This window comes from Dipodomys spectabilis, unplaced genomic scaffold, assembly GCF_019054845.1.
Source record: "Dipodomys spectabilis isolate Male_0828 unplaced genomic scaffold, ASM1905484v1 ptg000095l, whole genome shotgun sequence".
In the NCBI taxonomy this organism is placed as follows: Eukaryota; Metazoa; Chordata; class Mammalia; order Rodentia; family Heteromyidae; genus Dipodomys; species Dipodomys spectabilis.
Genome location: NW_024870772.1, coordinates 7,641,958 through 7,655,072, shown reverse-complemented (window position 1 = coordinate 7,655,072; position 13,115 = coordinate 7,641,958). Strand labels below are relative to the sequence as shown.

The 13,115-nt window shown below is 33.3% G+C and overlaps 1 pseudogene; it reads left to right on the top strand.

Moving 5' to 3' along the window:
- Positions 1-174: 174 nt before the first annotated feature.
- LOC122112605 overlaps positions 175-13,115 on the top strand; it is a 112,897-nt pseudogene continuing 99,956 nt past the window's right edge.

The following is a 13,115-nucleotide window of genomic DNA, read 5'->3' as shown; positions in this document are numbered from 1 at the left end:
TTCGCTTCCGAGAGGTTGGACGGAGTCCCGAGCAGCTGTTTTCCAAGCTGCGAACCCTTCCTCTCCCCCTAGGCTCTGCGCTGCAATACCTCCTTCCCGTGCAATTCATTCCTATGATTCAGCTCTGTAGTAGATGCTCAGACGTTTCCTACTTTCAGACCAGATCCGGATGGAATGTCTCCCGGAAGAACTAAGCTTTATTCCTGCATGACTGGTCCCCAAAGCACTTTTCGGTGCTTGATTGATCTTTTAAAAGTCGGTAAACCACAGTCGGTTTGCAGACTTACACAACGACCAGGCCAGAATAAAGTTTGGGATATTGACATAACAGCTCACTTGGAATACTTTTTTTTATTTCTTTCCTGAATGCCTTATGCAGGTTCTCTATGATGGTCTTAATGATTATCCCCCCCCCCCTTATTGGAATAAAAGAAGATACTTGTTTCTTTGGGTGCCCCATAGTTTCCTACCATGCAGAGCTGTGCACAATGGTGGCTTGTTTTCGAACATCTCTTGTTCTTGAATACAACGCATTTCTGCTTAAATATAAATTTTATGTTTAGGTAGTTAAATTTGAAATGGATAAAAAAAGAATCACCTTTCAAGCCCGTTAAAGTACATATTGCATAAATAATTATTTAATAAACTTGTTTGACATTGTGATTTTCTCACATGAATTTGTAAACCCCACCTTTTCCTGGAAACTTTTCTTTAGGCGATTATTTCACAGGAAAAGTACATTATCCAGAGACATACTGCAAAATCTATTATTCCTTTATATTATATATATATATATATTGCATTAAAGGTAATAAGTTTATAGCATTTTATATGGTGATATAGCTACTATAGCAATATGAGATATGATTAGAATATATATAACGTTAAAAATAAAATATGAGCATGTCATCAGGAAAGTATTAAATCTACAATAATTAGAGTGAACAAAAAGATTGTTCTCCCATCCAGGTGAATTAACACTTTGCCAGTCACAAAAATCTGCAGTTGCAGCTAGTACACTGTTCCAACTGTCACCTATGTGATGCTCTGAACTATTTAAAAACAAACAAGCCATCATTCTGATACATTTACAGTAAGCACAGCAGCAAAACCACTTTCCAGTTCATTTCATGAACACCACAGTTACATTTTAATCATACCATAGCCATTTCAAAGTCATGTAGTCACACACATAGCTTAGCCATAATTATTTGACATCATTCTTAAGCAAAATTGCTTATTTGCTAGAGGATAGCTCTATTTGCTGCCATAGCCCATTATCACCTTCATGCTCATGAATGAAATAGTAATATGAGCACCAGGAAAGGCTTAGGAGAGAGAAAAGAATCACCTGATTAAATGTATGATCATTAGGCTTCAATTAAAGGAAACCAAAGGTCAAAGCCACAGAATGATATATGCCTAGATATCTTCTCCCCCAGAGGATACTGAATGTAATGTAGAAATGGAGCTACTGCCTCACATTATTAGATCTTATATTTATCTAGAATAGCTAAATTATTGGTGTTCCTTAACCGTAGCAGTTTTACACTCTTAATGCTAGAAGTGTAGAGACAATTGCCCTAATACATTCCAGCTGCTGTTTACAGTGAGAAATATTATTATTCATATTAATATTCTTAAAAGAAAATTAAATTAAAGGGGTCAGATTCCTAACTCTTTCCTATTTTGATATAATATTTCTATCTGAAATATTATAAAAATCATCAACCTAAGTAGAGCTACTCACAATCTATCATTGTTTTACGGTCTATTTACATGTTGCTTCTGTACAGTTACCAATTAGGGACATATTTCTACATTTAGTGTTTGTTTTGCATTTTATCTTATTTTTGTTAGTGCACTTAAAATAGATACTCAATTATTTGACTTTCTGTGTAGATATTATGATAGACATATTAGACTTCTAGTAGGATCTCTTTAACCCTTGTTCATTTTTGTCAGTTTTTCATATTTTCTTTGTTAGGGATTACAGGGCTCTCATCTGTATTGTTTGGCAATTAGTAGATTAGTAATCAAACCATTTGAGCAACAGTGATATTGTCTCCATGTTCTCTTCTGGTTAAACAGGTCAGAGGATACTTGTGAAGCTCAATCATCATTGATCAGTTAACTGAAGGTGAAAATGATATTACAGATTTGTACAGAAACAGCTGTTGTGTTAATGACATTATTTTATATTCCAAATTTAACACTGTACCATTTATATATTAAACAATACTTTTCATGTAATGACAATTAATAACTTGAATTATCAAGCAGTTCAGTTTGTTAATTGGATTCTCCTCTATGATTTTCTAGTTACCAATCAGCATTTTAAAATTCTTACTTCATCTAGATATTACAAAGTCTTTTCCCATAAGTTTCCTTTCATTTTTATAAAAGATAAGAAGGATGAAATTTCCTCCTCAAGGACTTGCAGACTAATATTTCTAACTCTTATACACTAGTTTTATAGCCCTGAGTTAAAAAGAAAATAAAAACAGTTTTGTGAGCTTTACTTCTGAAGTTCTTTCAATCTGGATATTTTGTGTATGTCTAACAGACATAAATCAATCAATTACTGCATCTCTTAGGTCACAGCAGGAACTCCCCATTTCACAAAAAGGAGTAGATTATTATACCCTACTTGGGAGGAAGGTAGACTGTGTTAAAAATGCTAAGGGTTATGTGTATTATCACTCTTCAGAAAATGACAATGTGGAATTTTAACACCAGAAGAAGAAATTAACACCTTTTAAGGCTGTGCAAACAGGCAAAGTATAGTAAGCTCTTTGGGTATTTTTTTTAACCTCACTACTTATTATTAGCTCTTTCCTTTTGAATCTTTTCCTTTTTTAATTCATTTTACTATTTTTTTAAGAAAAATCTAGTCCAAGATAATCAAATCACAAAGGAACGCAGGTGACAACCTTCATTCTCCCTGAATGACTGAGCTAAATTTATACCAATTTGCTATTTTTTTATGACTGACAATGATTATAGATGTCAGGTTTGTAGCTCTAACACCTATCACAATATAAACTGACATTTTCCAGTGCCACTATTGTATCATAATTACTGCATAAAGGAAATATTGAATTCTCAAGTTCTATTATTGCTTATGTAAGGTTTCAGATTATATATAGGCATAGCTTTCAGAAGAAACATATTCACCATCCCTGGTAGGCCTCAAGGCAATCATGTAAGAAAATATGGGAAATGATTTTTATGATGGTAAACATACATATACAGATAGTTATATAATGTTTAAGCTGAAATTATTTGGTTAAAGTTGTATAGCTTCAAGAGAAAAATATGAGAAACATTTTTTTCCTTTGAACCTGTATAATATTAATTTACCTAGGTAAAAGCAGTTAGAATAAAATACCAAATATTCTATCCAAATCTCATTTACATAATTGGAAAATGTCTGAGGAAGACAGAAGGAAACAGGCACATTATTTGGGAGAATCTCCCCTTCCATATGAAAATTGAGACAGAAATATAATGTTGAGACAGATTATTAAGCACCACAGCATTTGCCCAAATATAATTAAAAATAATCTTTTAAGGTTTCGATATTTAAATATAGCACAAGTTTTAAGAACTCTCATTTCATCCTCATTCATAAACATATGTTGTTGGAAACAGCACATCATGTTACCTGGTCTAACAGCCTGCTGGGGAACTTTCCTCCTCTCTTCCCCCGTCCCCATCATTGTTTCAATACTTTCAGTTTTCCTTTTAAAAATAAACTCACATGATTTTTCTCCTAGAAGCCCAATTTGTTATATAATGTGCACATAAATAGAGTGACTAATATAGGACAAGATGGGTAAGCCTCATTTTTTCTCATATGGTCTCCTCTCAGGAACCAAATTGCAAGCCACGGTTCCCTTGTAAATGAATAAGGGCCAGTCAGGGAGACCACATGCATTGTGGACTCTGCAGCCCACACTTACCTTTGTATCACTGGGAACTCCAAAGTAATGACAAAAAGCCCAGCCCTTCACAGATACGGCTATATTTTGTCTGGGACTTAAGTCAATAACAATCTACCTACAAACATTGCTTATCTGTATATGTGTATAGACATATGGTTGCAAAGATTTTTGCAATGAAAATCTTGTCCTGTGGTACATACTAAAGAATTCAAAATGTCCTAAAATGCACATCATGTATCATTTCTGCATGCATGCATTCCCCTACATACAGATTGGTGAAACATATTCTGAAAACCAGGAGGAGGGTCTCCAAGAAATATCTTTGTTGTAAGGAATTACAACGGTCGGCTTTAGAGGGTTCAGTGGTAGAGTGTTAGCCCCCTCAGAGCCACAAAAACAAATAAGTAAACAAAAATAAAGCAAGCCACAATATGACACGCGAGATACTCACTTAAAAACTAGTCTAAGAACTGGACGTGTGGTTCATTGGTAAAGCATCGCCCCACCATGGCCTAGGCCCGAGCTTTCAACCACAGAGCCACCACCATTATCACCAACACCACCATGACCAAAAAAAAATGCAGGTTTTAAGAAGGTTTAATTAGGAAATATCCCTTGGGAAAGCATCACTTGTACAAGAGAAGAGAAAAAGGCACTTGTTACAATTATTTTGAAATGATTATAATTGTAAACATATTTGTAAACATAATTGTAAACATATGTTAAGTATTGTTTCTTTTTTCATATATAATTTTTATTGTAAAAATATTTGCAGAGGGGTTACAGTTACATGACTAAGGTAATGAGTACCTTTCTTATTAAGCATTGTTATCCCCTCCTTTGATTTTCCCCTACCATCCCTCCCACATCCCCAGCTTCTCTCCCCCCCACCCTGTCCTGAAGCTGTAAAGTTCATTTTTAACGTAGTGTCTTGTACATTTCATTGTTACAATGGGTCATCCTGTATACTTATTTCAGCATTTTGTTATTTTTCCTTCCCCTTCCAAAATTAGAAAAATGGATATGCATATTTGTTTAGCTTCTTCAAATTACAACTATACGAGTTGTTTTTAAATGGCTGTGTAAGGAGAAAGTGATGGAGCTGTTTTATTTTTATTTTTATTTTTATTTTAAGATTTTTTCTTTTTTCTTTTTTTTGTCCTGTCGTGGGGCCTGAACTCTGGGCCTGGGCACTGTCCCTCAGCTCTTCAGCTCAAGGCTAGTGCTCTACCACTTGAGCCACAGCGCCACTTCTGGCTTTTTTCTTTTTGCTTATGTGGTGCTGAGGAATCGAACCCAGGGCCTTGAGCATGCAAGGCAAGCGCTCTACCACTGAGCCACCTTCCCAGCCCGATGGAGCTGTTTTAAAGTAATGTTTGTACCTCAAAATGAAAAGACTGATTTTTCAGAAATAGTTCAGGCAAAAAAGAGAATCTATATGAAGATAAATAAATATGAGAATTGTATGGTATATTTTACAAAACACATGAGATAAATTCTGCTTTATAAATTATATTCAATTAATACATTATAAATACATGCATATTATCAAATATACATTACATAAATAAAATATCTATTACATATACTTATATATGTCTGCTCTATTTATTATAGTGTAGTTTTGTTTAAAATTGCACTGATTTGTTAATGTCCATCAAAATACCTCTATAAGTTTTAGATTGTATTTTTTCTCTTGTTTTTAATTTAGTAGTTTGACTAGTAGCAAATTTTTAATATATGTAAATGTTATAGCAACTTAGTCCCTTCCAAATCTTAGTATCAGTCCAGAATTATTCCTCAGTTAGCATTTTAAGGTTAATTTCTTCATGATTTAAATGACAATTTGGTAGCAATTAACTTCATTTCCTCTTTCTCAATCTTCAATGAAGATCATCCAGATAGCCTGTTAAATTGAAACACAGGTCTGATACATTAGCTCTCTGTGCAGTTGGAACTTAATATTTTAAAGTAACGTAAAAAATATCATGCCTGAGAAGCTGAAATAAAAAGCAAAATTAGAACTTTGGAAAAAATAATTATACTTTGAGATTAATATTTTTTTCTTCTTTCTCTACCTTGAGACAGAGTAGGTCTGTAATTCAAGCTGAACTGGAACTCCCAAAACTGTTGATTTTAAGACAGCTCAGATGAGCGAGGAATTCATAGTCCATTTGCATACTGTTCTGCTTGAGGTTATTTCCTTCCTCATTGAGAATAGAGGTCTAGCATTCTACTGCATGTTTTACTTTGGCTGGGAATGACAAGAAAGACTGCACTGAGGAGAAGGCAAAGCAGCTGGGAGTAGAACTGTTGTCTTAGGATATTTTCTTCCAAATGAAAGTAATGTTAGAGACGGTATTAAAGGCACAGAAGCTCCTCATTGGAAGTGCCTTTCCTCCTCTTCCACCCACATGCCTATAAACAAAGCACCGGTAATCAGATGGTGTAGTCTCATTCCTTCATGCTGAGTGAAGATGGATTTACTCTATTCTTCAATTTCCATTTATGGTTGCTTTATGAAGACACTGAGCTAAAGCTCGACCAATGATCCTATTCACAGATAGAATTTGGACCTCTAAAAATATTCCAGAATCAACTAATTTTATGTTGAACGGTAAATGTTGTTTAGTCCATGAGAATACCAAAAGAAAGTTGAGGAGGGGAAAAAATAGGTGAAAATGGTCAAGTATAAATTAGATCCGTGTACTCTACATTCATAATATAGATCATACATTTCTAATTCAAATCGTCATCCAGCAATATCCTCACCAATATTTCTGAAAAGCTACAATAGTAGTTTTATAATAACTATTCCTTTGGACGTGTATTTGTATTTGAGCTAGAGCTTGAACTCAGGGCAGCTCTCTATCTTATTCTCTCATTGTCAGGTCTTTATCATTTGAGCCAGGCCTCCACTCAAGTGTTTCTGTTGGTTCATTAAAGATAAGGATCTTTAGGGACTAGACTGCTTCTAAACTTCAATCCTCAGATCTCAGCCTCAGAAGTAGCTAGGGATATAAGCATGAACTACTGCTGCCAAACAATATGTATTACTTCCATAAGTCCTAACAAACATGACAGAAAATCATAGCTACTGGCAATTTTATCTGATCCTATTCCTGCCTGACTTATTGACAAAAGAGCTAACATATGAGCAGTAGTAACCTAATTGGCCTTTTGCTATTGCAAGAGAATAGGTGAAAATGAATTGAATGTTTATGTTAGTGGTTTTTCAACTGAAACTGATTTTGTTCCTTAGGGACATGAAGCAGTTAGCCAGAGACATTTTGATTGCAAAGAACTGAGAGATGGCAAAGCTAAACCTTGGAAGGAGTGTATTACTTTTGTGTTTCTAAAAAGAGTATTAAATACCAGCTAATCATGTAACAATTTCCTTTTCTCCCAATATACACACAGATACCTACAGCAAAGTACTATCTGGCCCAAACTAGAAATAGCACTGTTATTTCTTGCAGAAAGTGAATAGCATTTGTGCTTTCATATTCCCGTCTAAGTCTCTAAAATGTCAAAACTTCTTATATTGCTGGAGTTTCTATAAGGTTTGTAGGAAATGTTGCAAATATGCCTGTGAATAACTACCTGTTGAAATCTGAAGAAACAAATCTCTCTTCCAATTACTAAGGAACAAAGTTCTACAATTTTAGGAAGGAAAGTCATCCTGCAAATCTACCCCTATGCCTCAAAATTTCCATTTCTTTCTAGATTTCTTTTCAGAAGGAAAGACTTGAACATACACATATGATATTTTTATTACTTTCAGTCTGATGTGTAAAGCAATGAATGAAAAATTAAACTTTCATCTTGCTTACAGTATTATTTGCATCACCTACTATTTAAAAATAGTATATCTTATCATTTTTCTGACAAAATATGGAAGTCCCAGATCTGATTATGGTGGAATACTTAATTAAATTAAAACAACTCTTACATTGAATAGGATATTAAAACTTGCCTTGATTCTAACACTATACATTCTAATAAAGCAATTATAATTCCATTTAGATCAGTGATACTTATACAAGCTTTAAAAAGGGAATGTATATCAATTGGTCAGTGAAGACATCTTTTATTCTGATTGCCATAGTGTCAGTTACTTACTTTAGTTTCTCTAATGGATACAGATCACATGCCTTTATTCAAAAGATTTGGGGTCAATTTAATTGTTCTTAGAAATATGGAAACTAAATTGCAATAACAGTCCAATAAATGAGCAAAAACTTGCCAAATCAAGTTAAATATTTATTCAAAGCAAGAAAAATGCTAAAGAAACATTGAGGACAAGAAAAAAATCAGTTTTATCTATGTATTTAGCTCCATGGAGTGACATTTTGAGAGTTAAAAAGGAGCTCTTAATTTCTAACTGTGGTAAACACTGCCATCTAGAGGCTATTTTTTGCTATGCAAATAAAAATGAAAAGGCCCCCAAAGAGGGAAATGTATATATTTGCTATATTTATTTATAAATAGTTTAAAAGTTATAACTTCATGGTTGTGAAACTATACTTAAGTAATTTATCTCAATGTAAATAATAACTAAACATATTTTGCAATAATTTTAAAGATCTGTACGAATACCATGCCAGCTGTATGCTTGGATGAAATACTTCTAATTAACCAAGAGGGTTTAAAGTTATTTTATTTGTTGAGTTGCAATTTACCTTTTATTGAGAAATAAAAGACCTTTTACTGTGCTAGGAAACTTATACTACTAAGCTATTTCCCCATTCTAATTTAGATATTGTGCATACATATTAATTCAGAAGTATAGAGTATTGGAAGGTAAACAGAATAACTCTGAAAAATTAATAATATATCTGTATGCAATATGTCAACATACAACAAATATTTCCTTCATAAACAAAAAATAATTGCATGTCCTTTTCTTCCTTTCATTCCATGTTTCCTCTGTTGTATTCATTTTAATGTGAACTTTTTTTTTTTTCCGGTCGGTTGTGGGCCTTGAACTCTGGAACTCTGGAACACTGTTCCTCAGCTCATCAGTTCAAGCCAAACGCTCTACCACTTCCTTAATGTGAACTTTTTATTAGTTTTGTTTCATTAGCTAATTTCATGTGCTAATTTCTAAGGTCTGCTTCATGAAGAGTTACTTATTAATCAGTGGAGTCTGAGACTCTGCAGGGTATGTAGGATCTAAAAAGTGTAAGGGAAGAAGTACCTGGTAATGTGATCTATTTAAATAGAAATAGGACTACTTATAAAATTGTCACTGCCACAAATCTATATTTTGTAAATTACACATCCTATGACAATTTTAGAGATACTAACTCTATCCATTTTCAAGATAAATGATCATTACATACATTAATAGTTAAACAGATATGCTTTGTCGAGCAATATATATGTATATATACCATAAATTTCAGACTGTAAAATTTGTGAAGACAACTTTTCCTCAACTCTAGTGAAATTTGGGAGAGCACTATAAGATTGTAACTTCTTTAAGGCTGACTTGCACTCAAGTTATTGCAGATTGTGATTTTAATTCTGTCTTTAAAAAGTAAGGCACAAATATTAAACCAGGTACAATGATTCAGACACAGAACATTAAAATGTAATTTTTCCAAGTTGCCATTACGCCATGGATATGGAAATTGAATGATGAAACCCATAGCCAGTTAGTATGAAATTTCCCAAATTTTGATCTTTGAGTTACAATAAATATCCATAGCCATTTGATGCAATTTTATTCAATTATACATTTAAATAATAGGAGTAAAAATTGCAGGGTTGATGGTTTAATCATAACCATATTGCATCTAATTTTTCAGTTATAAATCATCAGTAAAGAGAAAGAAAAGAATGTAATTAATATCCATGCACAAAAAGCAAAATAAATTTCATAGTAGATAATCTTATTCTTTTATTATTATTTGCCACTATGTCTTCATACATTACATATAAATTATCAATATAAATATATTAAATATAAATTTATAAAGATATCAAGGACTTGTGGAAGAACATACAATATTTCCTTCAGTGGAAGGAAAAACAGAATATTTGGTCTTTCCTTTCTCTAATTTACATCCTTGTTTTGTTTTGTAGGAAGGCTCTTATCTCTAAAGCAATAGTACAATCTGTAATAGAAGTTCCATTAGAATTTTGTTAGTTTTTGAAAAAAAACATTGCTCAATGTATTTGCTCAAATATTTGAAATAAATACATGCTGTATTACTGTAAAATATTTCAAAATGCGTACTCTAGAATAAATGCCATTCTGCAACACTACATTATCACACTTAACAAAGTAATCAACAATTCATATGACCCTCTAATATCTAATTCATATTAACTATTCTTAACTAATTCACAGACAACCACGTATAAATCAAACTTGTTCTGTTCACCTTTCATTTGTTACTCTGTCTCCTTGCTCTTAGTGTTGAGAAGAGTTTAAACTATTTTTGTCTATGACATTGGATTTCTGATGAGTCAGGAGAGGTATCGGATGCGCTATTCCTAGTATAGATTAGCTAAATTGTTTCCTCCTGAGGTCATTAACTTTTTTTTTGTTTTACCAATTATATTTTTGTGACATACAAGTGTGAAGTATAGAGATGATTCTCATTAAAAACATAATTTCTGTTACATATATAATTTAGCATGTCTTCATAGAAATTTTTAAGAACCTGGGTGAGTTTTAATATTTTATCCAACCCAACATATTAAAGACACATCACTCACCATCTACGGCCAGCATAAAATGAGGTAATATATTTAACCATAATGGTGCTATGTCTATAAAATATCAAATGTATTTTATCTTAGATTATTAGTTAATGGTAGCCCTAATTTCTGCAACCACTTTATTGTATAGCTCAAGTTAAGCTAAATGACATTCTGAACAAGAGTAGTTAATGTTTTGTTAATTTCAATTTGTTAATGTTTCATTCTATTTCATCAGAATCTCTAGAATCTCAGATTATTTCACTAGTAATAAAATGAGGGAAACTATTTATCCTGGTTAGAATTGGTGCCATTTGATGGAGGAAAACAATGGGAGGGATGACATTGTGCAGATACTTACAATCTAACTTGTTGAATTGAAACGACTTTGTGCAAGTACTTAAAGTAAAAAGAATGACACTTCCATCCATTCATAACTTCACACGAATCCCTATCTCATATGGTGCAAAATAAATTTTTGGTAAATGTTATTCCTTTTATTAGATAACATTCTTCAGTCCAAAAGAGCATCCTTTCTAAATTATTTCTTTTACTACTGTTTCTTTAAAAATAATCCCACAGTCAGGTGTTGGTACCTCACCTTTAAACTAAGATTCCTATTAACCTTTAACCCAGACTCCTATTCAGGAGTGGGAGATCAGAGGATCATGGTTTGAAGCCAACCGTGGCAGAAAATGCAAGAGACTCTTATCTCTAATTAACCTCAAAAAGGCTAGAACTGAAGCTGTTGTAGAGTGCTAAATTTGAGCAAAAATATATCAGAAAAAGCATCCAACTCTGAGTTCAAGACCCAAGACTGGAATACACACACACACACACACACACACACACACACACACACACACACACGAAATTTCTATGTTTAAGATTGTCTGGTTGGATCAAAAAACAAGATCCTTCTATCCGCTGTCTTCAAGACACATACCTTGCCTACAAAAATAAACATATCTGAAAGTGAAGAGCTGGAATAAAATATATGAAGCAAATGACCTCCATAAACAGGTGGGAGTTTCAATCCTAATATCAGATAAAATAGACTTCAAATTAAAATCAATGAGAACGGATAAAGAAGGTCACTACATACTAATTAAAGGATCTCTCCTTCAGGAGGATATTACGATTCTCAACATATACTCACCAAATAATGGAGCACTGAAATTTATCCAAGAAACACTATTTTCCCTCAACTCTCACATAGATACAAAGACACTAATGTGGGAGAATTTAGTACACCACTATCTCCACTAGATTGATCAACCCGGCAAAAACTCAACAGAGAAAACTCGGATCTTAAAATCTGCATACATCAACTATACTTAACGTACATCTACCGAATATTTCACCCAGTAGCATCAGATTACACCTTCTTCTCAGCAGCACATGGAACATTCTCCAAAATAGACCACATTCTAGGCCATAAAGCAAATCTGTCCAAATTCAGAAACACCAAAATTATACCCTGCATTCCCTCAGACCACAAGACACCAAAGTAAACCTTGTAACACATGGAGGTTGAACAACACACTGTTGAATCACCAGTGGGTCATGGAAGAGATTAGAAAGGAAATTCAAATGTTCATGATATTCAACAAAAATTATCACACAAATTACCAGCTCCTCTGGTAATTTGCTCAAAGGCAGTACTCAGAGGCAAGTTTATAGATCTGAGTTCCTACACTAACATATTGGAAAGATCTCGAATTTAATGAGGCATCTAAAGCTCCGAGTGGTCTAAGGCACCAGAGTCAATGTTCTCTCCTTCTCTGCAGTTGTTCTGGTCTCCGCATGGAGGCATGGGTTCGAATCCCACTTCTGACACAAGGCTTTATTTTCACAATTAAAAATAAAAAATAAAAAAAGAAAGAATAAGCTAAACCCCAATCTAGTAAATGGAAACAAATAATTAAAATTAAATACAGATTAAATTAATTAGACTCCAAAAATCTATAGAAAAAAAATGAACAAAACAGTTGGTTCTTGAAAAAAAATTAATAAAATTGACAGACCCTTAGCAAATGTTATGAGAAAAAAAGAGAGAACACACCTAAACAAACCAACTCAGAGATGAGAATGGAAACATTACAGAAGCAGCCAAGATTCAGAATATAATAAGGGGATATTTCTCAAACCTTTCTGCTAATATGTTTGAGAATCTGAAAAATATGGACAAATTCCTAACAAATATTGACATGCCCAAACTAAACCAAGATGATTTCAAACAATGTAACAGACCTATATCAAGCATCAAAATAGAAGCAGCAATAAAAGTCCTCCCACCCAAGAAAAGTCCAGGACTGGATGGATTTACAGCTGAATTCTACAAGGCCTTCAAAGCAGAACTCATACCAGTACTCCTCCATCTCTTTAATGAAATTGAAAGCAAATATTCACTACCATGTTTTTTTTATGAAGCCAGCATAACCCTCATCCCAAAAC